This window comes from Homalodisca vitripennis, chromosome 4, assembly GCF_021130785.1.
Source record: "Homalodisca vitripennis isolate AUS2020 chromosome 4, UT_GWSS_2.1, whole genome shotgun sequence".
Classification (NCBI taxonomy): domain Eukaryota; kingdom Metazoa; phylum Arthropoda; class Insecta; order Hemiptera; family Cicadellidae; genus Homalodisca; species Homalodisca vitripennis.
The window spans coordinates 77265035-77292253 of record NC_060210.1 but is presented as its reverse complement, the minus strand read 5'-3'; the positions used below and the strand labels follow the sequence as shown (position 1 = coordinate 77292253).

The 27219-nt window shown below is 37.4% G+C and overlaps 1 protein-coding gene across 4 annotated transcripts in view; it reads right to left on the bottom strand.

Annotated features, from left to right (window-relative positions):
* The window catches only part of LOC124359566 (FERM, ARHGEF and pleckstrin domain-containing protein 1-like), a 171631-nt gene that overhangs the window by 108538 nt on the left and 35874 nt on the right, over positions 1 to 27219 (bottom strand). For all 4 annotated transcript variants that reach the window (XM_046812425.1, XM_046812427.1, XM_046812428.1 and 1 more), the window contains exon 2: positions 6324 to 6508. The gene's annotated coding sequence lies outside the window, so the exon portion shown is untranslated. The remainder of the gene's footprint in view (positions 1 to 6323; positions 6509 to 27219) is intronic.

Genomic DNA, 27219 nt, shown 5'->3' with positions numbered 1-27219 from the left:
TTTGTAAATGATCCATCGAGGAATGAGCTAGTCATCGCACAGGTATTTGCCATGAACTGTATTAATAATAAACATCATGGAGATGAGGTACAGTGTATCTGCGACAGGCTAGCTAGCATAGTATATTGACAAACGGCTGCGCTGCACAGCACAGGCTGGTTTTATGGCCCCTCTGGCCTGAATATTGTAGCGGTCACACACATAACCACACTGCCCCACTCAGTTATGTCTCCGTGTTAAGATGTTGACAATAAGCTATGTCAAACTTTAATAGAGTGTAGCTGCGGTAAGTTAGTAAATATTGACAAACGACTGGACTGCACAGCACATCTGACTTTATGGCCCCTCTAGCCTGAATATTGTAGCGGTCACACACATACATCCACGCTGTCCCATCCAGTTATGTCTCCGTGTTAAGATGTCAGTAAGTTAGCCAAGATGTAATATAGTGTAGCTGCGGTAGGTTAGTAAATATTGACAAACGACTACACTGCACTTCACAGGCTGGCCTAATGGTCTCTCTAGACTGAATACTGTAGCGGTCACACACATACATCCACGCTGTCCCATCCAGTTATGTCTCCGTGTTAAGATGTCAGTAAGTTAGCCAAGATGTAATATAGTGTAGCTGCGGTAGGTTAGTAAATATTGACAAATGACTACACTGCACTTCACACGCTGGCCTAATGGTCTCTCTAGCCTGAATACTGTAGCGGTCACACACATACATCCACGCTGTCCCATCCAGTTATGTCTCCGTGTTAAGATGTCAGTAAGTTAGCCAAGGTGTAATATAGTGTAGCTGCGGTAGGTTAGTAAATATTGACAAACGACTACACTGCACTTCACAGGCTAGCTTTATGGTCCTTCTAGCCTGAATATTGTGGCGGTCACACACATACATCCACGCTGTCCCATCCAGTTATGTCTCCGTGTTAAGATGTCAGTAAGTTAGCCAAGATGTAATATAGTGTAGCTGCGGTAGGTTAGTAAATATTGACAAACGACTACACTGCACTTCACACGCTGGCCTAATGGTCTCTCTAGCCTGAATACTGTAGCGGTCACACACATACATCCACGCTGTCCCATCCAGTTATGTCTCCGAGTTAAGATGTCAGTAAGTTAGCCAAGATGTAATATAGTGTAGCTGCGGTAGGTTAGTAAATATTGACAAACGACTACACTTCACTTCACAGGCTGGCCTAATGGTCTCTCTAGCCTGAATATTGTAGCGGTCACACACATACATCCACGCTGTCCCATCCAGTTATGTCTCCGTGTTAAGATGAGAGTAAGTTAGCCAAGATGTAATACAGTGTAGCTGCGGTAGGTTAGTAAATATTGACAAACGACTACACTGCACTTCACAGGCTGGGTTTATGGTCCTTCTAGCCTGAATATTGTAGCGGTCACACACATACATCCACGCTGTCCCATCCAGTTATGTCTCCGTGTTAAGATGAGAGTAAGTTAGCCAAGATGTAATATAGTGTAGCTGCGGTAGGTTAGTAAATATTGACAAACGACTACACTTCACTTCACAGGCTGGGTTTATGGTCCTTCTAGCCTGAATATTGTAGCGGTCACACACATACATCCACGCTGTCCCATCCAGTTATGTCTCCGTGTTAAGATGAGAGTAAGTTAGCCAAGATGTAATATAGTGTAGCTGCGGTAGGTTAGTAAATATTGACAAACGACTACACTTCACTTCACAGGCTGGCCTAATGGTCTCTCTAGCCTGAATACTGTAGCGGTCACACACATACATCCACGCTGTCCCATCCAGTTATGTCTCCGAGTTAAGATGTTGACAGTAAGCTATGTCAAACTGTAATATAGTGTGGGTTGCTGTAAGTTAAGTTACATTGACAAATAGCCGCACTGCATGGTACAAGATATCTTTACGACCCGTAGGGCCAAAATATTGTACCGGCTATACATACATTCACACTGTCCCATCCACTTGTGTATCCATGTCAATACTGTGAATGTTAGATGAGTGAAACTGAAGCCTAGTGTAGCTCCGGCAGGACAGCTTATATTAATAAACTGGACTTTACTGCACCAATGGGGCCGTATTTCCTGGATATACTTACGTCAACTCAAACAGCTAGACTTGCCCAGCCTAATACAAAGAAGATCTAAGAGTGAGTCCCAATCCAGGTCCGAATAAAGTGTGTTGTCAAGGAACTTATAAATTCAAAGTTTGAGGCATTTTTTGTGAGAGTTGCCATTATAAGAACAGCGTATTAGCTACATCGAGATAGAAATGAATCGTTGTTAACCGATGTGCGCGCTCGTACAAGACTTACGACTTTACAAATGCGCACATTACATTGTTTAAAAACTTGATCACTACTTTTTTGTAACTTTGTTTCGTCACATTCATGCACTTTAGTGAAACCTTCACATTTCAAGGTGTCTTCGTTGACATCAAATAGGGCAATTGAGATCACACACAAAGCTCACTTCAGTGCAATTATTTATAGAATTAGTTATTAATTAGTTATAATTATTTATTACCAAAGGACTAAACGATGTCAAGAATGAGAAGGTTGAAACATGTTATTAGATTAAAAAAAATTAAGATCGCTGTAAATTAAAAACTATTACCATAACATTTAAAAATCGCAGTTTATATTACATTAAATAACAATATAATAATAATAGTTACAGAACAAACAAAGTTCTTCTTAGTAATACAACAATCCAAAGTACTAATTTGACACTCACACAGTAGTTTGTAATAACGTAAAATTTTGATGAGGTCATAGATGAAGACGATAAGGTGAGTCCTAGATTAGTATACCTGCTCTATTACTCCTACTAGACTAGCTTTCACATGAACGGTAGTCTGACCTTGACTACAGCTAATCTAGATCTGGGTTAACTGGCCGGAGAGGATATACAGTTTAGTAAGAACGTGGGACTAGATACGCTTTTCAAATATCAGAAGTATACAATAGGGCTGTTGTGTACTGCCTGTACTACTATATTAACTACTAAAACCATTTCTTACCCTTTAGACTTTTCACTAGATTTGTTTCTTTACGACCGCAATCGTGACAAATACCATCCATATGCGAGTTGTGATGCATGGCGCGTCACTTTTGATGCACTCAACGTGTTCACGTCCGCGCGCGTTTATTCACCGCGTCATTTTGAGAGCGATTCGCGTATAAAGGATGCTCGTGCCACTTCTGCACCACGAATGTCGACCGGGACTGGCATTGACTGATTACAGTCCCGGGATGTGGGTCCTGGATGGGACATGTATCTCACAACAGTGACGACCAATATGGCGGTGCGATAACATCCCCACCATTGTCTCACTGTATCACCATTAAACGCTTCAGAAATTACACGGACCGTTATCTGCCAATCACAGTACAACTTACAGTGGAAAGGGTAATCTCTCCTTCACAAACGTGGCGGCGCGATACCACTGCCACCATTGTCTCACTGTATCGCCATTAAACGCTTCAGAAATTACACGGACCGTTATCTGCCAATCACTGTACATCTTACAGTGGACAGGGTAATCTCTCCTTCACAAACGTGGCGGCGCGATACCACTGCTACCATTGTCTCACTGTATCACCGTTAAACGCTTCAGAAATTACACGAACCGTTATCTGCCAATCACAGAACAACTTACAGTGGACAGGCTAATCTCTCCTTCATAAACGTGGCGGCGCGGCGCGCCGTTAAATTACTTTCTACCGGTATCATAATTGGAAGAGCTTCAAAATTATTTTGAGTTGTTGAATGAAGAAGATCTGTATCAGTTAATTGAGTGTTATTGTTTGGCTCGCTAAGAGGTGAACATAAAGGATCCAATTATCACCGCCTCGCCTTTTATAACTCTATTGATAATGCAGGGTTTTGGCGTTACTAATTAATTAGTTTGTCTTTGCAGAAATTTTAAAATTGGGAAAATTTTCTTCTTACGGATTGAATGGAACTGGCAACAAATTTCTTGCCACAGTTTATTCAATAATTATTCAAAGTAAAATATCATCATTACCTACATTTGTGTTCCAGGATATTGTATAGAAACACTGAAACTAAACATTTCGATGTGAAGAAAAATATACTCTAACATTCAAAAGTTGTGATTTATGAAGAAAACGGACTTTACATGAAATTTGAGACATACATTCAGTATGATTCCAAAAATATCTGATTTTTTACGTACTGAAATTTTTCAAGAACTTAAACATTGTCTAGGCCAAAAACTGATATCTAAAAATGCGACGTAGCATTCTTTACACTTATACAAATTGCATTATTATCGGACAGTTCCCACCCCGCATGAACAATCATACTTAAATATTTATAGTGTAATTCTAAAATAGAATGCCCAACTAAGGGAAATAATGAACACATTAAAATAGAGGTAAAAATGCATTCCAGTATCATTATCAGCAGTTCTTTCTCAACTGCTGATAATCATTGTTGAAAAACATGTAATCTTTGTTGAATACGATTAGATGTTATGCCCAAACAGTAGCTAGTAGTAAATTGAAATTAAACATCATCAAAGTAACTGCCAAAAGAAACTATATTAAATCATAAAATAGTGTCTAGTGCATAAAATACTGAGACAGACACACAAATTACGCATTTTTTATCATTCATTTCTTTTTTATGTTCTTAGCTATTTCTCACAGCTCTGCACCTTACTTCAGAATCACCCTGTACCATTCTTGTAGAGTTACATGCTGGATGTTGATTGTTAGATCCAATACATTAGTTATGTAATGATATCTTGTATGGTTAGTAGTGCCTAGTAGCTGAACTGCTGAAATAACACCCTTAGTGAGCTAACGATTCACAACTCCTTTGTAACTAATCTCTACCAAGAAACAGAATTCAAGAAAATCAATTTCAGTAAATAACATCGTGATTACATCAACCACTGTGAGAACCATCATATGTCCATGACCAATCAACCATTTTATGACCATTTTAGGTAACTGGAATCACGTTACCTAACAGATCAAAATAAGTCAACCTAGATTTAGTGTAATTACATTCAAGTACGTACATTAAAAATATGTCTAAGTATCATATTTCCATGGTTATTCAATGATTTGCTGCTTCTCTGGGAATTGTGTGTAGGCCAACATATGGAATATCACAACTACAGAGTTAAGAACATTACAAGACATACAGACAGTACGTAACGTATACCGAGGGCTAGATGAGGCGCGAGGAAAAATTAAAACACAACCCTGTGAGTCATTGATCTATATATAGGGTTGTGACTCACCCTCACAGGGTTGTGTTTTAATTTTTCCTATATATATGTTTATTGAAATTAAATTATATATATATATATATATATATATATATATATATATATATATATATATATAGGAAAAATTAAAACACAACCCTGTGAGTCATTGATCTATATATAGGGTTGTGACTCACCCTCACAGGGTTGTGTTTTAATTTTTCCTATATATATATATATATATATATATATATATATATATATATATATAATTTAATTTCAATAAACATTGAATCGCAAAAAGTACTTGCTCCGCCGGGAGTCGAACCCGGATCTCTCACTTGCCGGGTGAATGTGCTACCATTACACCACAGAGCGCTTACTTTTTCCGATTCAATTATTTTGTATTTGGCCGTATCTGTCATATATATATATATATATATATATATATATATATATATATACGTTAAACTTTATAAATGGCAATAGCCTTATTTAATTTCAATAAACATTGAATCGCAAAAAGTACTTGCTCCGCCGGGAGTCGAACCCGGATCTCTCACTTGCCGGGTGTGAGATATAGAATTATATATATATATATATATATATATATATATATATATATATATATATAGAATATATCTATATTCTAAAATATATATAGAACCATACACTATTTGACCGATCATTATGAAAATTTGAATCTCGTATATGTACTTTTCGACGGAGAAGGTTTATATGCTATACTTATTTATAAAACTCACCACGAGGTGGCGCTGCAAAATATAAAAGTTTTCAAAGCGCCTGCACATTATAAACTGCAATTACGAGACAGTTACGTATATTAATTTGCCAAAGACTATTGAAGGCACTAAGTTAGAGTAATATGTTTGTCTTTATGATAAATATATGGTTGAACTTAAAGCAATGGTCTCCCATGTCTGCAGCAAGCCGAATGACACAACAGAGGCGCGGACTCGTATTCGATCGTCAATATTCAGTTTCACCGTCCTATATTATATTGAACATAAACTTGGTTAAAGAACTTTTACAATAATACAACATTACTACTTACCTTTATAATCAGTAGTTATCAAAAAACAGCGCGTATAAATATCATAATAGTGGAGTCAGGTCCGAACACACATGACGGCACTACACTGGACACTCGCGGGTCGTGACACTACACTGGTCGCTAGAGTCGCAGGGACTGGGTCGAGTCGAAGTTCGGGTCGAGTGTGCTGTTGCTAGCCATCCCTTCTGCGGACAAAACAGACTAGTCAGAAAACATTGGTCACAGGCGTAACATGTTCAAACAAATAAAACATTTTTGTTGTCTCATATCCGTCTCCGTAGATGTTTGGGAGCCGCTGTAGCGTCTCTGTGCTTTCAACCGTGGCTGCTGGCTAGAATCTGCTGTAAGGGAACATAAGTAGCGATTAAATATATCGGTAATCACATTTGGTACCACGTATTATCACGTCTTGTGGTTATAATAACCTGAGTGTTACACCGGGTTGTAGAGGGAAACTGTTAAGATTGAGGCCTGAGTGTTACACTGTGCTGTAGAGGAAAACTGTTAAGATTGAGGCCTGAGTGTTACACTGGGCTGTAGAGGAAAACTGTTAAGATTGAGGCCTGAGTGTTACACTGTGCTGTAGAGGAAAACTGTTAAGATTGAGGCCTGAGTGTTACACTGGGCTGTAGAGGAAACTGTTAAGATTGAGGCCTGAGTGTTACACTGGGCTGTAGAGGAAAACTGTTAAGATTGAGGCCTGAGTGTTACATTGTGCTGTAGAGGAAAACTGTTAAGATTGAGGCCTGAGTGTTACACTGGGCTGTAGAGGAAAACTGTTAAGATTGAAGCCTGAGTGTTACACTGGGCTGTAGAGGAAAACTGTTAAGATTGAGAAGAACATTGAGAAGAAAATTCACAAGTCAAAGCTGGTCTTCAGACACTCTTCTCAATAAGTATTACCGGAGACTGCCTTTACGAGCTCACGGAACTTATCCCCTCCAGTACATTCCGCCAACAGATTCTACATAAATGTATACTATATTAATTACCATAAATCTAGTTAAATTTCATCGATCGAATGAACAAGTAATTATGACAACAGATGATTTCATCCGCATCTGTAATTTTTAGCCAGGATTCATGAATTGGAAGTCCAGAGGGGTGTAACGGATTAACACGATACACCGCACACTACATGAACGACAGCGAATGACTACACAACGTTTATAAGCATACAGAGTGTAAATAAAAAGAGTTTGTTGGTTTCACCGTCGTAATCCACTATCTCAGACGTCATCACCTACCAAGGATGTAACAAATGAATTAATCCACTCACAACCCGTCACCGGCGTCACGGCGGACAGTGGACTCCCGAACATCGTCTCTGTCGCTCTCTGATCGTTTACGGCTGATTTATTTAACCAATGAAATGTTCCACTTAGGCCGTGCGACAGATTTCGAACAATATTATGTTAGTGTGTTGACTACTTCAACTACAGCCCACCAAGGTCCCGCGTACCTTGTGAAGTGATAGCGAGGACAAACAACGTTATCATTACCTTACTAATGCAATTACATAATGAGCCGCAGTAGAAGTAATGATACTGCCAAAGCGGCTTGCTTACTCACGGCCAAGGCCGAGCAATTCACATCATCAAGTGTACATCATCGATGCAAATAACTGCTGGAAACTTACCGGTCGTATTTCCACAGCCTTTTCAAGTTAAAAGAGTAAATAACACGCTGGTGTGAGTCGGCAAAGAAACACGAAGGCAAGAGACAACTGGCCTGTGTGATCCGACTACGATTTCATGGTAAGAGGTTTAATAATCATATGAGTTCAGTTAGTTGAGATTGCAGCAAAGTTTGGTTTCACTTGTGACAGAAATCGTTTCAAGTGCAATATGTAAACAAGGGTAGTGACAAAGCTATACTTCACTGCATCCCAATGTAAATGTATTCTGTAACCCGCATTACTGTTTAATCAAGTTAACAGTTGTGTCAATTTGCCGGATTCTGTCATTTGAAAACGACAGAACGTGCACCCACCAAGAGTAAATCTTAACAATTAGCATTTAAATAAGAAAACACAATTTAATAAATGTAAAAGCCTAAGCCAGTTGGGATGGATGAACATGTTAATTTCAATCTGGTCAACCCGAGACTGGCTAAACTTAATAATGTTACGCATCTCTAATATTAAGCGGTAAGACTCAAGAGCTAGAAATGTGTAGAGGACCGCGAACAGTACGGTGGAGAGGAGGAAGGTCTGGCCCGGGGAAAGCAGGACAGCCTCGCCACACTGACCCAGTTCTCTGTCTGACGATTTTCGTCAAGTCGACGACACATCGGTTGCGGTTTACATTCGCACTTCTGTTTGATGTGCTGATTCCACACGATCGACAGATCGGAACTGATTAGGACACCTACTTTTATTCCAACATCTTGTGTCAGAGCAGACACACGGACGTCGCGACAATATGTCAACGCGATATACAGAAAAATTACTTTTTATTTTCTCTGAATGTAACTTCATAGCAAACTGTACAGAGCTGTGCATTACGTTATTGACTACACGTATAAGATTTTTGTATAACAGCATTTTGCAGCAGAGCAAAATGTTCAAGACAATAACTAGTAAATATATTACAGGTTCTTGTTCTACCAAATTCGATAAACCCGTAGACCAAGGATGTCTTACAATCATTAAAACCTCCACCGGAAGCAGAATTGCAACTACCGGGACACTTTGCCCACTGGAAAGGTGTGTATCACAGATATATTGTATGCATTTCGTATTCTCATTTTCCAACTGATGACAAAACTTATGTATTACTAATGCAGCAACACTTGCTGAACTGAGTATCGGACACTTGCAGGACTGCTGTCTCAACTGTTTTAAGCTTCGTACACATACACAGACTGCTGTCTCAACTGTTTTAAGCTTCGTACACAGACACAGACTGCTGTCTCAACTGTTTTAAGCTTCGTACACAGACACAGACTGCTGTCTCAACTGTTTTAAGCCTCTTACACAGACACAGACTGATGTCTCAACTGTTTTAAGCCTCTTACACAGACACAGACTGCTGTCTCAACTGTTTTAAGCTTCGTACACAGACACAGACTGCTGTCTCAACTGTTTTAAGCCTCTTACACAGACTGATGTCTCAACTGTTTTAAGCCTCTTACACAGACACAGACTGCTGTCTCAACTGTTTTAAGCTTCGTACACAGACACAGACTGCTGTCTCAACTGTTTTAAGCCTCTTACACAGGACACAGACTGCTGTCTCAACTGTTTTAAGCCTCTTACACAGACTGCTGTCTCAACTGTTTTAAGCTTCGTACACAGACACAGACTGCTGTCTCAACTGTTTTAAGCCTCGTACACAGGACACAGACTGCTGTCTCAACTGTTTTAAGCCTCTTACACAGACACAGACTGTTATTTCAACTATTTTAAGCCTCGTACACAGGACACAGACTGCTGTCTCAACTGTTTTAAGCCTCGTACACAGACACAGACTGCTGTCTCAACTGTTTTAAGCCTCGTACACAGGACACAGACTGCTGTCTCAACTGTTTTAAGCCTCTTACACAGACACAGACTGTTATTTCAACTGTTTTAAGCCTCGTACACAGGACACAGACTGCTGTCTCAACTGTTTTAAGCCTCGTACACAGACACAGACTGCTGTCTCAACTGTTTTAAGCCTCGTACACACGACACAGACTGCTGTCTCAACTGTTTTAAGCCTCGTACACAGACACAGACTGTTATTTCAACTATTTTAAGCCTCGTACACAGGACACAGACTGCTGTCTCAACTGTTTTAAGCCTCGTACACAGACACAGACTGCTGTCTCAACTGTTTTAAGCCTCGTACACAGGACACAGACTGCTGTCTCGACTGTATTAAGCCTCGTACACAGGACACAGACTGCTGTCTCAACTGTTTTAAGCAACTCCGTTTCGTTCTAATTACTCGACTCTTCAGCCCAAAGAGGTTTACATGTTCACAAAGCACGGCCTAAGGTTAGCTGTGGGCGAAGGGGAGGTCGAGAGCGGGGGCGGGACGGGGGTTAAACATTCTCCGAGTTCCCTATCTGTTACCGCCCAGAGTCGTACAGTCTCACCCAAAACCAAGAAGACCTCCCCGTATTGATTCACACCACTCCATCTGTTAGCGTTTTAAATTCCGACGTGATTGTCATTCTTTCAAAACAGATTAACTTCCTTCATTCACTAAAAGGTAAAACCTGTTCACATAAAGTTCAGTAATGAGGACAACACTACCGTGTAATCAAAATGTGTAAGAGTGATAAGAGCGAAACTAATGTATTCTGTTCAGCGCTATGTTCAGTTATTTAGTGGTGTCTAACTAAAAGTCCAATTAGTAAGGAAACAATTCTTGGACTATGAATTACTTTTACGTGAAACGGCATGTATTTATAGTGTAAATCTAACATTTTCATTTAAAGTGTAATGTTTTATATTTTCATTCGAAACATGTTAGAAAGTAAGAAAATTATTGTTTTTATTTCTATTTAAAGCAGTATTTATGCGTAATGTATTTCAGTTCCTTTTTTGTGATTGGTATTTAAAATACAATAAAAAATTATTATAATACTCCAGAACTGTAGCTAAGTTCCAATAAAAATAAACATGGCGTTTCTTGAAAGAAATCGTAATACTTAATAACTCTTAACGACTACACCGAATGTTTCACCCCAGAAATTCAATGCTCACCAATATAACTAAGTTAACAAAGCAGTAAATTTATGTTCTTCGGGGTACATGGAATTCTTGTCAAATGCGCTGACACAGAAGTAGAACAGGGTTCAACAGGAAGATTTGTTTAGAACATTTTTGTCCCAGCAAACAAGATTTACCATATCACAACGCATTTTTGCCATTCTGAAAACTTACGCACATGACAGAAAACAAATTAAAAGAAATTGAGTCAAAGCACAAAACTAAGAACGCGTACAGGTACTATGCATTGTATATCATGACCAGGAAGGTACAGTCGAATACATTACTTTGTGCTTTAGTGTAGCTCCGGGCCTGGGAAGTAAAGTACGAATACAGGTTCTTGAGTGTAACTACAGACATGGACGGTACAGTGCGAATACAGGTGCTTGAGTGTAACTACAGACATGGACGGTACAGTGCGAATACAGGTGCTTGAGTGTAACTACAGACATGGACGGTACAGTGCGAATACAGGTGCTTGAGTGTAACTACAGACATGGACGGTACAGTGCGAATACAGGTGCTTGAGTGTAACTACAGACATGGACGGTACAGTGCGTGTTTAAGGTTACAGTTTGAAACCGTCGTTACAAAAATATGAAAAACCCCTGACACCATCTAAAATTCAAGTACCAGTTTGGATTTACTTAAATTCAAACGCCGTCAATACAAGTTCTCGCTGGAGTTTCGTCCTTGTTGAAACGCCTAACCCAAACATTGTAAAGTACACTAACAACAGATAAGTTTTCATAACACTCGGCTTAATCCGAAATTACTCAGGAACAATATGAAACCAATTTAGCCTCCCCCACATAAATTGGCTCTTCCCCAAGCGGAAGCTCCTCGTGGTTGCAGAGTGATCGATAAACTAGTTTAGGTTTGATAGGTAATATGCATTTAATATCAGGTCCTTACGCTCCTTGTTATATAATGTACGTAATGAATCAAAAGTTAATTTAGTAAAACACACGATAAAATGTTTTATTCGTTGTACATTTTCATTCGATAAGATACGATATACCTGTAAATACGAGTAGATCAAATCCATAATGTAATTTATTTTAGAAATATATACCGAGTTTATGAAACCGGTTAATACAGATTACTTGTATTAAATGGTTATTTACAACAACAAAAATTAATATACACAATTTCAAAACGGCGGTTTTTTCCTGCAAACGCATCCAACAGTCAAACATTCTAGAAAGCAACAAAGTTGAATATGAAAATGACCAGCAGCCAGTTGCAGGGAAGTTAAGAGAGGATGACAGATTGTGTCAGTAATGTGATAGCAGTGCCGGTAGGAGTAACTTTACACCATGGGATAGAGGACCATATGTAAAGGCTCAATGCGTGTTGATAATCAGATAGAATGTGCTGGCAGTAATTAGCGAGAAAGTAAGTGACGACTGGTGGTATGGGTGTCTGTAAGAGGTGAGTACCCGTAACTCTACTCAACTGAGTAGGAATTAGCCAGTTGACACAAGAGATCAACAAAGGACAGTAAAAGTAAAAGAGAACGTAGCAAATAAAAGTTTTATCCCTCATATTTGCAACTATGTAAATGATGATTGGATAACATACAAATCCAAAATTTACGTGACAGCATAGGCTGTGTATGTACTGATCAACCTATGCTTACATTTAAGATTTTCTTCTGACTCCTAGCGGGCCGACCCCCTGAGGAAGTAGCGGATCACTGAATATGTGATAAAATAGATTTTTATGTCCAGTAACTTTGTGTAAGGTTTTGTAGCTCTATTTTAAATATTTTGAAACATATTTAACCGACCCGGGACTTTTTGGACACCCTGTATAATACAAACAAATAGGGGTTTAAATGTTCTATGTTACTAGTGTAACATTCACTGTGACATCTGTGACACTATCAATATGACGTCTCGACTGGTTTACAAGATCGGTGTGTAAATGTTAATTACATGCTGTTAATTCGATGAAGGCAGTAGCTAAGTTACAGGCGACCGACGGTGAGTTGACAGCTGTAACAGTAATAATATCCACGCTCAGTAGAGCAGAAATTAGCGAGTAAAAGACGTTTTGCAAGGTGACGATACTTTGATAACACATGCAAGTAGGCATGTAGTATTGTAATACATTAGCCTATACCTGACTAGAGGTGTGAATGTCAGTAACGTGATAGCTGTGACAGTATCAATATCGAGACTTAGTGGGTCACAAATCAGCGTGTAGAGATCATTACGTGTTGAATGACTAGAGCTGGAGTCTTTGCTGGAGCTAGATCGAGACAATGCCGAGACATGCCGCTTCAGCTTCAGGTCAGCGACCTCGACACACCCGCCTGCTCTGCCTGTCTGACTCCACCTGTACGTGTGATATCACTTCACCTATATGACACATATCACTCATTGTGGTGCTTATGTCCTCCTTGTTTCCGTGATAAGCTGGCTATTACACGTGATTATCGCCATACACTACACTTATGTCCGGGTTAGTGGATCGCCCCACATGTTCGTGTGACATCACTTCATGTATAATACATACTTCACTGCAGTCAGTGTCAACATAGTCTGACAATTCATTAATTCATATGTAGTTCTGCTAATAATTGGTAACACGATATGATAGTCGCCTTGACGACAGTTCACTGCAGTCAGAGTCAACAGAGTCTGACAATTCATTAATTCATATGTAGTTCTGCTAATAATTGGTGACACGATATGGTAGTCGCCTTGACGACAGTTCGCTGCAGTCAGAGTCAACAGAGTCTGACAATTCATTAATTCATATGTAGTTCTGCTAATAATTGGTGACACGATATGGTAGTCGCCTTGACGACAGTTCGCTGCAGTCAGAGTCAACAGAGTCTGACAATTCATTAATTCATATGTAGTTCTGCTAATAATTGGTGACACGATGTGGTAGTCGCCTTGACGACAGTTCGCTGCAGTCAGTATCAACAGAGTCTGACAATTCATTAATTCATATGTAGTTCTGCTAATAATAATTGGTGACACGATATGGTAGTCACCTTGTCGACAGTTCGCTGCAGTCAGTGTCAACAAAGTCTGACAATTCATTAATTCATATGTAGTTCTGATAATAATTGGTAACACGATATGGTAGTCGCCTTGACGACAGTTCGCTGCAGTCAGTATCAACAGAGTCTGACAATTCATTAATTCATATGTAGTTCTGCTAATAATTGGTGACACGATATGGTAGTCACCTTGTCGACAGTTCGCTGCAGTCAGTGTCAACAGAGTCTGACAATTCATTAATTCATATGTAGTTCTGCTAATAATTTGTAACACGATATGGTAGTCGCCTTGACGACAGTTCGCTGCAGTCAGAGTCAACAGAGTCGAACAATTCATTAATTCATATGTAGTTCTGCTAATAATTGGTAACACGATATGGTAGTCGCCTTGTCGACAGTTCGATGCAGTCAGTATCAACAGAGTCTGACAATTCATTAATTCATATGTAGTTCTGCTAATAATTGGTGACACGATATGGTAGTCACCTTGTCGACAGTTCGCTGCAGTCAGTGTCAACAGAGTCTGACAATTCATTAATTCATATGTAGTTCTGCTAATAATTTGTAACACGATATGGTAGTCGCCTTGACGACAGTTCGCTGCAGTCAGAGTCAACAGAGTCGAACAATTCATTAATTCATATGTAGTTCTGCTAATAATTTGTAACACGATATGGTAGTCACCTTGTCGACAGTTCGCTGCAGTCAGTGTCAACAGAGTCTGACAATTCATTAATTCATATGTAGTTCTGCTAATAATTGGTAACACGATATGGTAGTCGCCTTGACGACAGTTCGCTGCAGTCAGAGTCAACAGAGTCGAACAATTCATTAATTCATATGTAGTTCTGCTAATAATTTGTAACACGATATGGTAGTCGCCTTGACGACAGTTCGCTGCAGTCAGAGTCAACAGAGTCGAACAATTCATTAATTCATATGTAGTTCTGCTAATAATTGGTAACACGATATGGTAGTCACCTTGTCGACAGTTCGATGCAGTCAGTATCAACAGAGTCTGACAATTCATTAATTCATATGTAGTTCTGTTAATAATTGATGACACGATATGGTAGTCGCTTTGACGACAGTTCGCGGTAATCAGTGGCAACATATTCTGACAATTCATTAATTTACATGTAGTTCTGCTAATAATTGCTTGACGACGTTTAATAGATTTTTTTATAGATTAATGCAATTCAAGAACGGCTAACACATTTTAAAACTTACTTCAGTTTACACTAAAGCTTCAATAATAGGACTGAATGCCATTGGCATAGCGTAGTCTAAGCAACGTCATTTGTAAGACGTCGCTGACGTATCTTCTAATGTCATCTAATGGCACAGTTCAGACCGCGCTGCTGCGTAGTCGGTTCAATAGACGTTGTTCATGCTAACCTACGCCTCCGGTGTAAAACTGCCTTTAGGAAGCAGGGAATACGAGTGCCTCTCGTGGTTGACATACAGAAGAGATCGATTTGCCAGGGGAATAATATGTTATGTTCTAACAATACAACTGATGATATACCTTGGGAGACTGGGCAAGTAGTATCTTTTATCAAAATAAACAAATTAAAAAAATAAATAGATCTTGAGTTATTACACATGAGGTGAGATATTACACCCATCACCAATCTCCCGTACATAGAGCTGTGTGAATGTAAAAGAAGCAAATAATGCGCGGTAGTTGTATTTCATGTATGTTGCACACTCAATATGTTGTTCGGAACGTTAATATCCAATCCACTTAAATATAGTATTTTTAGTTATAAAGTTACTATTTTTAACGTTCACGTGATGAAGAAACTCGCTATCCGATAGATGAAACGTCGTGTTAATTTTGTTGCAATTGCTATTAGAGAAATAATAACATTAGTATTAATCTTTAGCATATAAATAGGTTAAACTTGGTATAACCTCCAAATGACTGTATCCCAACTTTTCAAAACTCGACTAAAACAATGAAATACCGAGCATTTTTATTTGAATTGACAAACTTGTATTTGTATGGTTTTACTCTAGGAATTCCGTGGAGATATGTTTTAATTGCATTGCAGAGAAGAGAAAACGTACACATACCTTAAGTTTTCCAATTAAGAGTTCTTCTACGAGAGAAGGGTTCTGCAACCCTCCACGAGCACACGTTTTTTTCACGAACACATATAAACAATATTACAGTTTCTATCTATTTTTTGTGATTTAATTCAATACTATCTCAAAAAACGTACATTGCATTATTGTATCAAATAATTATTTTGTGTTATTTAGTATGAAGTTAATGTTGACTGAATTAGACATTCTTAATTCATCTCGTGATAAACTAAACCCTTTGTAAGACGGGTGAGAAGAGGATTGTAGCGGCATTCACATGATAACTGACCGTTGACCGATGTAAATAAGTCGGTTGACCCGCAGTCCCGCATAATAAAAATGTAGATAACACAGCCGTTGACCCTGGCCAGTTCAAGCTGCGAGTTCTTGTACCGAGCAACTCAGTCATTACTGGACATCATGTCGTAGGTAAATCGTTGAAGCGTACACAACAAAATAATAATAAGTGCCATTAATGGAATTTTGAGTAGAAATTCATAAACAAATCGCTTGAAAAACACACTTATTAAAATTTACAAAAAATATAACAGTTCGCAATGGCCAACTACAACAATTGTCTCAACGGAGATCAATTGTACAACCTCTTGAAATGAACTCTCTTGTCAACGACTTTACTTGACAAGACAACCAACTTTGTCTTCTATCTACCAATTACAAGTACGTATAAACGCATGAAACTGTTCAATAATCACATAAAACAACTGTTTGCCTCACCCAACTATATATAACAAGCGCTCAATGGAGATCAGTTGAAGAACCTCTTGAGAGGAACAAGAAATTTGACAAGACAAGACTACCAACTTTGTCTTATATCTACCAATATACAAGTACGTATAAACGCATTAAACTGTTCAATAATCGCATAAAACAACTGTTCGCCACACCCAACTATATATAACAAGCGCTCAATGGAGATCAGTTGAAGAACCTCTTGAGAGGAACAAGAGATTTGACAAGACAAGACTACCAACTTGTCTTATATATACCAATATACAAGTACGTATAAACGCATTAAACTGTTCAATAATCACATAAAACAACTGTTTGCCACACCCAACTATATATAACAAGCGCTCAATGGAGATCAGTTGAAGAACCTCTTGAGAGGAACAAGAGATTTGACAAGACAAGACTACCAACTTGTCTTATATATACCAATATACAAGTACGTATAAACGCATTAAACTGTTCAATACTCACATAAAACAACTGTTCGCCACACCCAACTATATATAACAAGCGCTCAATGGAGATCAGTTGAAGAACCTCTTGAGATGAACAAGAGATTTGACTTGACAAGACAACCAACTTTGTCATCTCTATTTCTTCAAATACACAAGTTCACAATTCTGTTAGACCTTGCCTCTCCTCCTACCATCAATGCCGATCCTCTCAAGCTGCTAGTTTCACAAACTCGTCTTATAACTTGCGTTTTGGATTTACTCGCAGTATGTACAATAACTGTATTGTACGTTATTATTTACCTTAATATTTTACTAAATTGTGTAGTAGTCTGTTCCAGATGCTTAGTAAAAGGATAAGAGCGGGGTTTCTTGTCATGTTTTATGATAATATTATTACTCTTGTTCATGATTCAGGTTTGGTATGTCTAGCTATAATGAATACAAGAACAAAATACAGTAGTTGGCTACCTCCTAGCCAAAATTCAGTGCTAAAAAAAATATTTATTTTTACCGCTTCATTTGTGCATGAAAAATTGTGTTGTACTATTCATTATAAGGTTATAAATAAATCCAAATAAAACTATCCTTTACTGAAACTCATTTAAATGTTTCAAAAAGGGCAAAATAATACAAATTCTTCTAACAAATCAATGAATTTTTCATTACTACCTCTAATTACAATATGGGAATTACCTCAGCATGAAAATGAGAGCTTTGCTATATTTATTCATTTATTTGCAATATGACATAATAACAGAGGATTTATATAAAAGTTGATTATATCTAACTGAGCATTCACAATGTTTTTAGTAACTATACTTAAAAACAAACTACGGTACAGTATATCTTTATCTAGTACTATACCATATAAATAGTTCAGACTGCAACAAAATTATGTACGGTTTTGGGTTTGAATCTTTTGTCAATCATGTGTGTTAATAGTTTCAAAGTGAGAGGAAATACAAATTCATATTTAATGTTTCTCACGGCTAACCCGTCAGCGATTTACCCACATTCATTCTTGTTAACCGTTATAGTTTGGCCAAACATTGTAGCAGTATAAGACTTACATTTCTTAGTACTGGCTAAAAGTCTTCCGCTTAGCAATCGTATACGCCAAATGTCTCATTCAGTTGCCCCACAGTAGTGTACACACGAGACTTAGATAATCAATCTTCGTGTCTGGCAGTAAAACTCGTGCGCATCGAAAGATAGCGGCTGCCACATGACATGCTTATCATCGCAGTAGACAATGTGTCAATATTGTGTCGGGTTTATGGGAGATCCTGCATCAACAAACTTATCCGGCCTCTCGAAAATACTACAAATATAACTTTACCGGTGCTTGTTTAGAGTACGTACGAAAATGTGAATAAACCGTCGTCACCCGCTATCTAATCGAGTGACGGGGTAAATAGCTTGGTTGGAGTTTATCAATTAGAGAGATTAACAAATATCAGTCGACACCGCCACTATTGTTGCCCATTGAAATAGACCTGATTACAAGCTCACTGATGTGTTTTTACCGACTAATACTATATGTATGCCACCCACCCATTGTGACTGAACTGATTACATTATCACTGCCATGCATGTACTCGTATGTTCACCAACTAACACTACCACTATATACACACTGGTATATGTGTGCTCACTAACAGACACGATCAGTATGCCACTACATAAGTACTTGTATGTATGTTTATTCCTGACAAGATCAGTATGCCACTACATACGCACTGGTATGTACGTTTATTCCTAACAAGATCGGTATGCCACTACATAAGTACTTGCATGTATGTTTATTCCTAACAAGATCAGTATGCCACTACATACGTACTTGTATGTATGTGATTCCTAACAAGATCAGTATGCCACTACATACGCACTGGTATATACATTTATTCCTAACAAGATCGGTATGCCACTACATAAGTACTTGTATGTATGTTTATTCCTAACAAGATCGGTATGCCACTACATAAGTACTTGCATGTATGTTTATTCATAACAAGATCAGTATGCCACTACATACGTACTTGTATGTATGTGATTCCTAACAAGATCAGTATGCCACTACATAAGTACTTGTATGTATGTTTATTCCAAACAAGATCAGTATGCCACTACATAAGTACTTGTATGTATGTTTATTCCTAACAAGATCAGTATGCCACAACATAAGTACTTGTATTTTGTTTACTCCTAACAAGATCAGTATGCCACTACATACGTACTTGTATGTATGTTTATTCCAAACAAGATCAGTATGCCAACACACGTACTTGTATGTATGTTTATTCCAAACAAGATCAGTATGCCACTACATAAGTACTTGTATGTATGTTTACTCCTAACAAGGTCAGTATACCACTACATAAGTACTTGTATTTATGTTTATTCATAACAAGATCAGTATGCCAACACACGTACTTGTATGTATGTTTATTCCTAACAAGATCAGTATGCCACTACATAAGTACTTGTATGTATGTTTACTCCTAACAAGGTCAGTATACCACTACATAAGTACTTGCATGTATGTTTATTCATAACAAGATCAGTATGTCACTACATACGTACTTGTATGTATGTGATTCCTAACAAGATCAGTATGCCACTACATAAGTACTTGTATGTATGTTTATTCCTAACAAGATCGGTATGCCACTACATAAGTACTTGCATGTATGTTTATTCCAAACAAGATCAGTATGCCACTACATAAGTACTTGTATGTATGTTTATTCCAAACAAGATCAGTATGCCACTACATAAGTACTTGTATGTATGTTTATTCCTAACAAGATCAGTATGCCATTACATACGCACTGGTATATACATTTATTCCTAACAAGATCAGTATGCCACAACATAAGTACTTGTATTTTGTTTACTCCTAACAAGATCAGTATGCCACTACATACGTACTTGTATGTATGTTTATTCCATACAAGATCAGTATGCCAACACACGTACTTGTATGTATGTTTATTCCAAACAAGATCAGAATACCACTACATAAGTACTTGTATGTATGTTTACTCCTAACAAGGTCAGTATACCACTACATAAGTACTTGTATTTATGTTTATTCATAACAAGATCAGTATGCCAACACACGTACTTGTATGTATGTTTATTCCTAACAAGATCAGTATACCACTACATAAGTACTTGTATTTATGTTTATTCATAACAAGATCAGTATGCCAACACACGTACTTGTATGTATGTTTATTCCTAACAAGATGAGAATACCACTACATAAGTACTTGTATTTATGTTTATTCATAACAAGATCAGTATGCCAACACACGTACTTGTATGTATGTTTATTCCTAACAAGATCAGTATACCACTACATAAGTACTTGTATTTATGTTTATTCATAACAAGATCAGTATGCCAACACACGTACTTGTATTTATGTTCATTCCAAACAAGATCAGTATGCCAACATATGTACTTGTATGTATGTTTATTCCTAACACGATCAGTATGCCACTACATACGCACTGGTATGTATGTTTAATCCTTGACACGTCAAGTATACCATATACGCACTGATACGTGTGCTCACCAACTGACACGGCCAGTATGCTACATACTACATACGCACTGGTATATGTATTTATCCACTGATAAGAATGTAGTAATGGGTAAATTGATATCCGTACTTTATAGTAAAATAATTAAACATTATTCCTTAGAAAATCTATCACGCGAGTTTCAAGAAAAAATATTTTTTTAGTAAATATAACCTATTCTAGAGGCAGAAATGTGGGCTTCATTATGCTGCTTGGCTTGAGCTGTTGATGAACCATCTGAAACATGGCTAAAGAGTTACTGGTTATATTTAGATTCATGATCGTGAATAGAATTATCATCATGTTTGAATGTAGATATTCCTTATTGTCTCACAGATTTCTACGCCTTTAGATTTTGTTCCAAAAGTAAATTACAGGCAAACGCGATTTAATCTGTTCCTAATCCTCTTAAAAAATTTGTCCTATGTTTCTAAACTGTTTGGTTTTACCGGTTACCGTCTCTTTTTCTTTCAAGTTTTATAATATTTCCTTTAAATCAAGGATCTGGTTCATAGTAATGTATCTTTAAACTGCTCATATGAATCAGCGAATTTACGTAAATCTACATTGACTTTCATTACAGAGAAAGTTCTGTTAATTTTATATTATAATCAGTACTATTACAGGCTGTGTTATTGGCCATACTTGACAATAATTTGAAATAAACTTGGAGAAGAGAGACGGTAGGCGAGGAGATGACTTCATGTCTGGATAGATAAGAAGCAGGAAGTTGTCCAAGGCGTTCAGTACAGTTATAACAGCCAATAAAGTGCTAGTAATGTGAATGTGCCATGACGAGTTGTATGTCAGCGTGTGTTGATAGTACTGCCATAATACATGCGTACATAATACATCACTCTCCGTCTACAAGGTACTGATATTAGCCGTACTCCCCGCTCAAAATACTGCTCTAAACAAAGGAAGAGATGGAATTTTTTTGTTAAAAAGGTAATTTTTTAGCACATAAAACGATTCCTTGTTGTGTTGATTAAAAATATGAACTTGTACGCACATAGCTTATCATGATATGTTACAACAAAAGATTTTGTAAAGACTTGCATTCCTTTTTTACTTTTGATCTACACGCCATTACACATTCTAATGTTTGTTACGTAATCTATATATATATATATATATATATATATATATATATATATATATATAAATGAATGTTTGTGTGTTTGTCCTTTATGGAATCGTAAACCATTTGACCGATGATTATGAAAATGTGTATATATATATATATATATATATATATATATATATATTTCTACGGAGAAGGTTTATGCGCTATACCCATTATTGTAACTAGCCACCATGTAGCACTGCAAAAGATCAAAGTTTTCAAAGCGCCTGCACAATTTAAACTGCAATTACGAAACAATTACGTATATTAAATAGTCAAACACTATTTGAAGGTGATAAGTTATGATATATATTTGTCTTTAAGATACATTTCTGGTTGAACTTAAAGCTTGAGTGTTAGGCCGCTTTATAATAAAGTACATGTACAATGTACTATAAACATATACTTTTGACAGATTTTCTTGATCGTTGCAACAAGGCAAACTCAACATCGGCATTGGAAATATATTCACTTGAACCGGAAGTGCACATACACGGACGAAGCTTACGAAAAGCGTGCGAAGCCGCGGGAAACAGCTAGTGTTTCATAAATATTAACTTCTTTGCTGTTCAGCTAGCTTTACAGATGTTTGTATTTAGTCTCAGCTATTGCTACGTTATCAAAGGGTTACCGTTTATTTTACCATATATTACATTTAAACCATCTGGGAATCTAAACCTTTATCAATCACCATTTGAATAACATTTAAGATCCAAAATCTAGTGAAGCGAAACGCTAATATTAAAAATTGCTAAAAATAACAAAAGGCATCCCTTCGCAATAACTTTTTTTAGTTACAAATGAAACATTAAAATCTGATAAGAAACAAGGAGGCAATTTCCCATTAACTCATAGCGTAACTCACATTGAGAGCTGCCGTTTATTCAGTTTTTGTACTGTTGGTTATTAACTGAGAATCTCAATGTGGGCCACGTCTTGTCACAGTAAATCTGTTCTAAATCAGTTAATTATTAATCGATTAAAATGATGTTGCTGTCGTTAGACATGTGATAACATTTTCTAAAAACTGTTATTCTGGTAATTCTTTAGAAAACATTCTGGGTTTTAAGATATTTAAAATTTAAGTTTTAATGGCCGCCATTTTGAAAATACCAAATATAATTTCGTAATATTTTTCCAGTAACTGGCCTTGTTGTTATAAACATTTAAGCCGAATTTGGTATAGTTTAATTTTCTAGTTTTCAATATATTAATTTTTTTATAAACAACAGATACGGACAGACAGATGGGAAACTAAGCATCGGAGACCCATGTTCATATGGTGAAATATGTTTGGCTTGACCTGAGCAATAACGTGGTATACCTTTGCCCAGAGAGTTACGGGACACTGAATAATAGATTACACACCTTAATGTGGACGTGAGTTTGATAATAAGTAAATATCGATTGTATGAGGCAACCCTACGATTGTTAATTTTTTGGCTATAACATCTCCAATATTCTCTACATAAGTATACCAGAACTCCGAATGGATTTTGAGGGGTTCTCAGGCATCTACAAAGCGTTTTGCTACACATATCATCCTTATTCGGAAATTAACAAAGATAGTTTACAGAATTAACAGAAAATAAACATGGCAGATTTTAGTGAGTTTAATTTTGTTTAAATTCTGGATTTGCAATCAAACTTGTATGTAAAGATGGGGTTCCGTTAAGAAAATTTACGAAAAAATGGTGCGATGCGTCCTTTTTCTACAATAACTCGGTGGTTTAATGAAGTTGAGCGTGAATGCGAAACCATGAAAGACGATCCAATGTCAGGGAGATCATCCACCTCGACTGACAGACCATGTTACCCGTGCTGAAACCCTCATTATGGAAAATCGGCGGACAAAGGTCTGAAGTTGTTATTGAACTAAACGTATCATATGACAGTGCACTCATGATAATTCATGATGTTCTGGGCATTTGCAAGGTATCAGCCATATTGGTGCCTCTAAATCTCTCTAATATTGCGTGACTTCCTCTTGGGAACTTTTGCACCACTACGAAAATGACCCAGAAGACTTGATGGCCCGACTAAGTGACTGGAGACGAAACATGGCTTTACCGATGGGACCCTGAAACCAAGCAAAGGTCCATGTAATGTTGGCGTAAGGGATCTCCACCACAAATGAAGTTCAGAACTCAAGAAATCAGTCAGAAAAGTGATGGCCACAGTTGTCTAGGATTCTAAGGGTATATTTTCTGAAGATTGATTGATTACCTCGTCGACAGAAGAGCAATACCAGGGGAACATTATGCCGAACTACTCCGGAATTCAAGACAAGCCATATTGGAAAAGAGACGAGGGATGATCAGTAAAGGTGTTCTCCTGCTGCACGAAAACACTTCAGTTCATCAGTCTCGTGTTGCACAGGATGCCTTGTGGATTTTTCAGATTTTCGATTAGATAAACAACCACCCACCTAAAGTCCAGATCTGGCACCTAGTGATTACTTCCTGTTTCTTAACTTGAAACAACAGCTTAATATGAGGAGATTTGAATTACTGCCATTGTCAGTGTCTGTGAAAGCTACTACAGAACAGTGGTTTGCAGACCAAGAAGAAACCAATTTTACGAAGGCACACGCAGCCTTCCGAACAGGTTGACCAATTGTATTCAACTAAGGATGATCATATAGAAAATTAAATTAGTTTAATATTTTAACGCCATTCTTTATACCTTATTTACAAAATTTGTTGATCCTCCTTCGTACAATCGTGGGCGACTTTTGTAATTTTTGAGCAGAAGATCCACAAAAACCTTGAACTTTTAGATAATAAGTACTGTTTTACAATATATGCCCTCTTATTCGGCAGTGCAACTATCACTACTGCTCCAGTTTCAACTTATGCACTCGTGCCTTAACAACCTTACAATTAGTTTCTGACAACCAGCTTTCAATTAAGTCGGAGTTTAAACCAATCCGTTGGCAGTAAATATTAAGTACAGAAAACGTAAAAAGTAGAGACATGTCAATTTGTTTCTTATCAGACACCGGTAATAGAACCTATAATTAAAATTTATTCCATATTTACTGTGGTAATTACAATGTAAATGCGTACAAGTGCGTGTACATTTGACAAAATGTTATCCTTTAGAAATTTCCACATTGAAATAGATAAAAAAACATCTAATGACAAGGAAAGGAAATTGAAATAGTATCAACTCTCTTGATCGGATGTAATTCAGATTGGTTCTGGCGGTGACCTACTCGGCGCACCCGGTTTGAGTTCGATAAGACTGAGTACAATGTCAGCACAAACTACAATCACATCATGTACGTCATGTTTTATATAAGAGCTATAAAGTTGGATATTGTGGTATAGAATAAGGTTTATCTCCCGTAGTACTGTAACTTTCATGTCCACGACAGAAGAAGTGCGGAATGGCGAGTAACACAAATGGCACTGCACCCTCCCTTTCTATTCTTTTCCTTTATTACTCACACGCACCACAGGCAGTTACTATGTTTTAACATCACTTTTCAACCGTATTTTATACAAATCGGTCATGCGCAACAATGAGAAACGCAATCATGCTTGACATGCTAATCGATGATAACTAATCTCTTAAGATTGGTGATCAACTAAGTTCATAACATACACTATCAACTATAACGATAACTGTACAGCTGTTTACATCGTATTGCCATAACATTATAACATTTTATTCTTGTAATTAATAACTACAATTTAGTAGTCTACGTATTATATGAGGACATTATACTGTGCTAGTTGTTGGTTTGTAATAAAAACTCAGCAATACAATAAAATTCAGTTTAACTCAGAAAGAATTATGTAGATGAATGATTTATGCTAAAATATAACGTTATAATATTTTACTCCTCGCGAACTAATGAGTAATTGTTGATATATTTGGTATATATATATATAATTTCAATAAACAATGAATCACAAAAAGTACTTGCTCCGCCGGAACTCGAACCCGGATCTCTCACTTGCCGGGTGAATGTGCTACCATTACACCACAGAGCCCTTACCTTTTACGATTCAATTATATTGTATTTGACCATATCTGTCACATATGCGTTTAAATAACCAAACTAACATATGATCGGAAGACCAAATGTCCTTTGAGCCTAAAATTTTTAACATATCATCAATTATTGTACAATATGGATCGTGACCACCAAAAAATTCTTTCTGGGAATGAAAACATAGTACTTTAAGAAATGTATAAAGGTGGTTTGAGACGTGACTAAAGTAAGGTGCAAACATTATCTTAACACTTCCAAGTATTAAACCCATGAGGTGTGGTCATTTCTTGCAACTAATCCTCTGTAGCTCCAGGACTGCATTGCTCGACATTCCTACAACACCCGTCACAAGAGGGGTTTCCTGTTCACAGACTGACTCTTCAAGAGAAGGACGTCCACTACTCCGCTCTACTCTGAACAACGCGGTGCCTTGGGACGTGAATGCAACGATTGAGAACAGCAAAGTTTTTATGGTTGAGAGGTGTTATTATTCTATAGATGAGTTTCTGATGAGGTATAGTCACCCGCATTATTATATTTCTTTAAAGCATAATTCTTGTTGTTATTTTTTTAAAGCCATATAGACAATATAAGCTATGTAGTGACAACTGTTCATGTAACAAATGTTGTTAAATAAATGCAAAGCATTATACTCTATTGCATGCTTATTATTGAGGAATTATAAATACCAGTTACTCATTTTGCAAGCTACTTGGCTATTTTCTTCATTAAAATTATAATTAAAACTATTTAATGGAAACAAAGCTTCACTCCAAAAGTAACCATACTAAAACCCTTAACACGCGACTTATTAAGCCTCATAACGATTCAACACCTGCCATGTGATACATACTCTACGTATTTTTTTATATTTTAGTATAATTGTTTATCGATTACTAATGGTGAACTAGTAGTTGAAGGTATATAACAATGACACGAGCCAGTTTACGCCCACCATTCGCAGAAATACTAGGAGAAAGGAAGCTGTGATAGCGGAGGAGCCGGCGCGGCGCGGCTCGGCGTAGTGATTGAGCTAATGACCGACATCCTTCTGTTGCAAGCCCGGCTCCGGCTAACTGGACAATTGTCGTCCGTTCTCGCCTAGCCTGTGGATTCATTCACCCTACACACTCATTTATTGTGTATTTGATTACAAATCA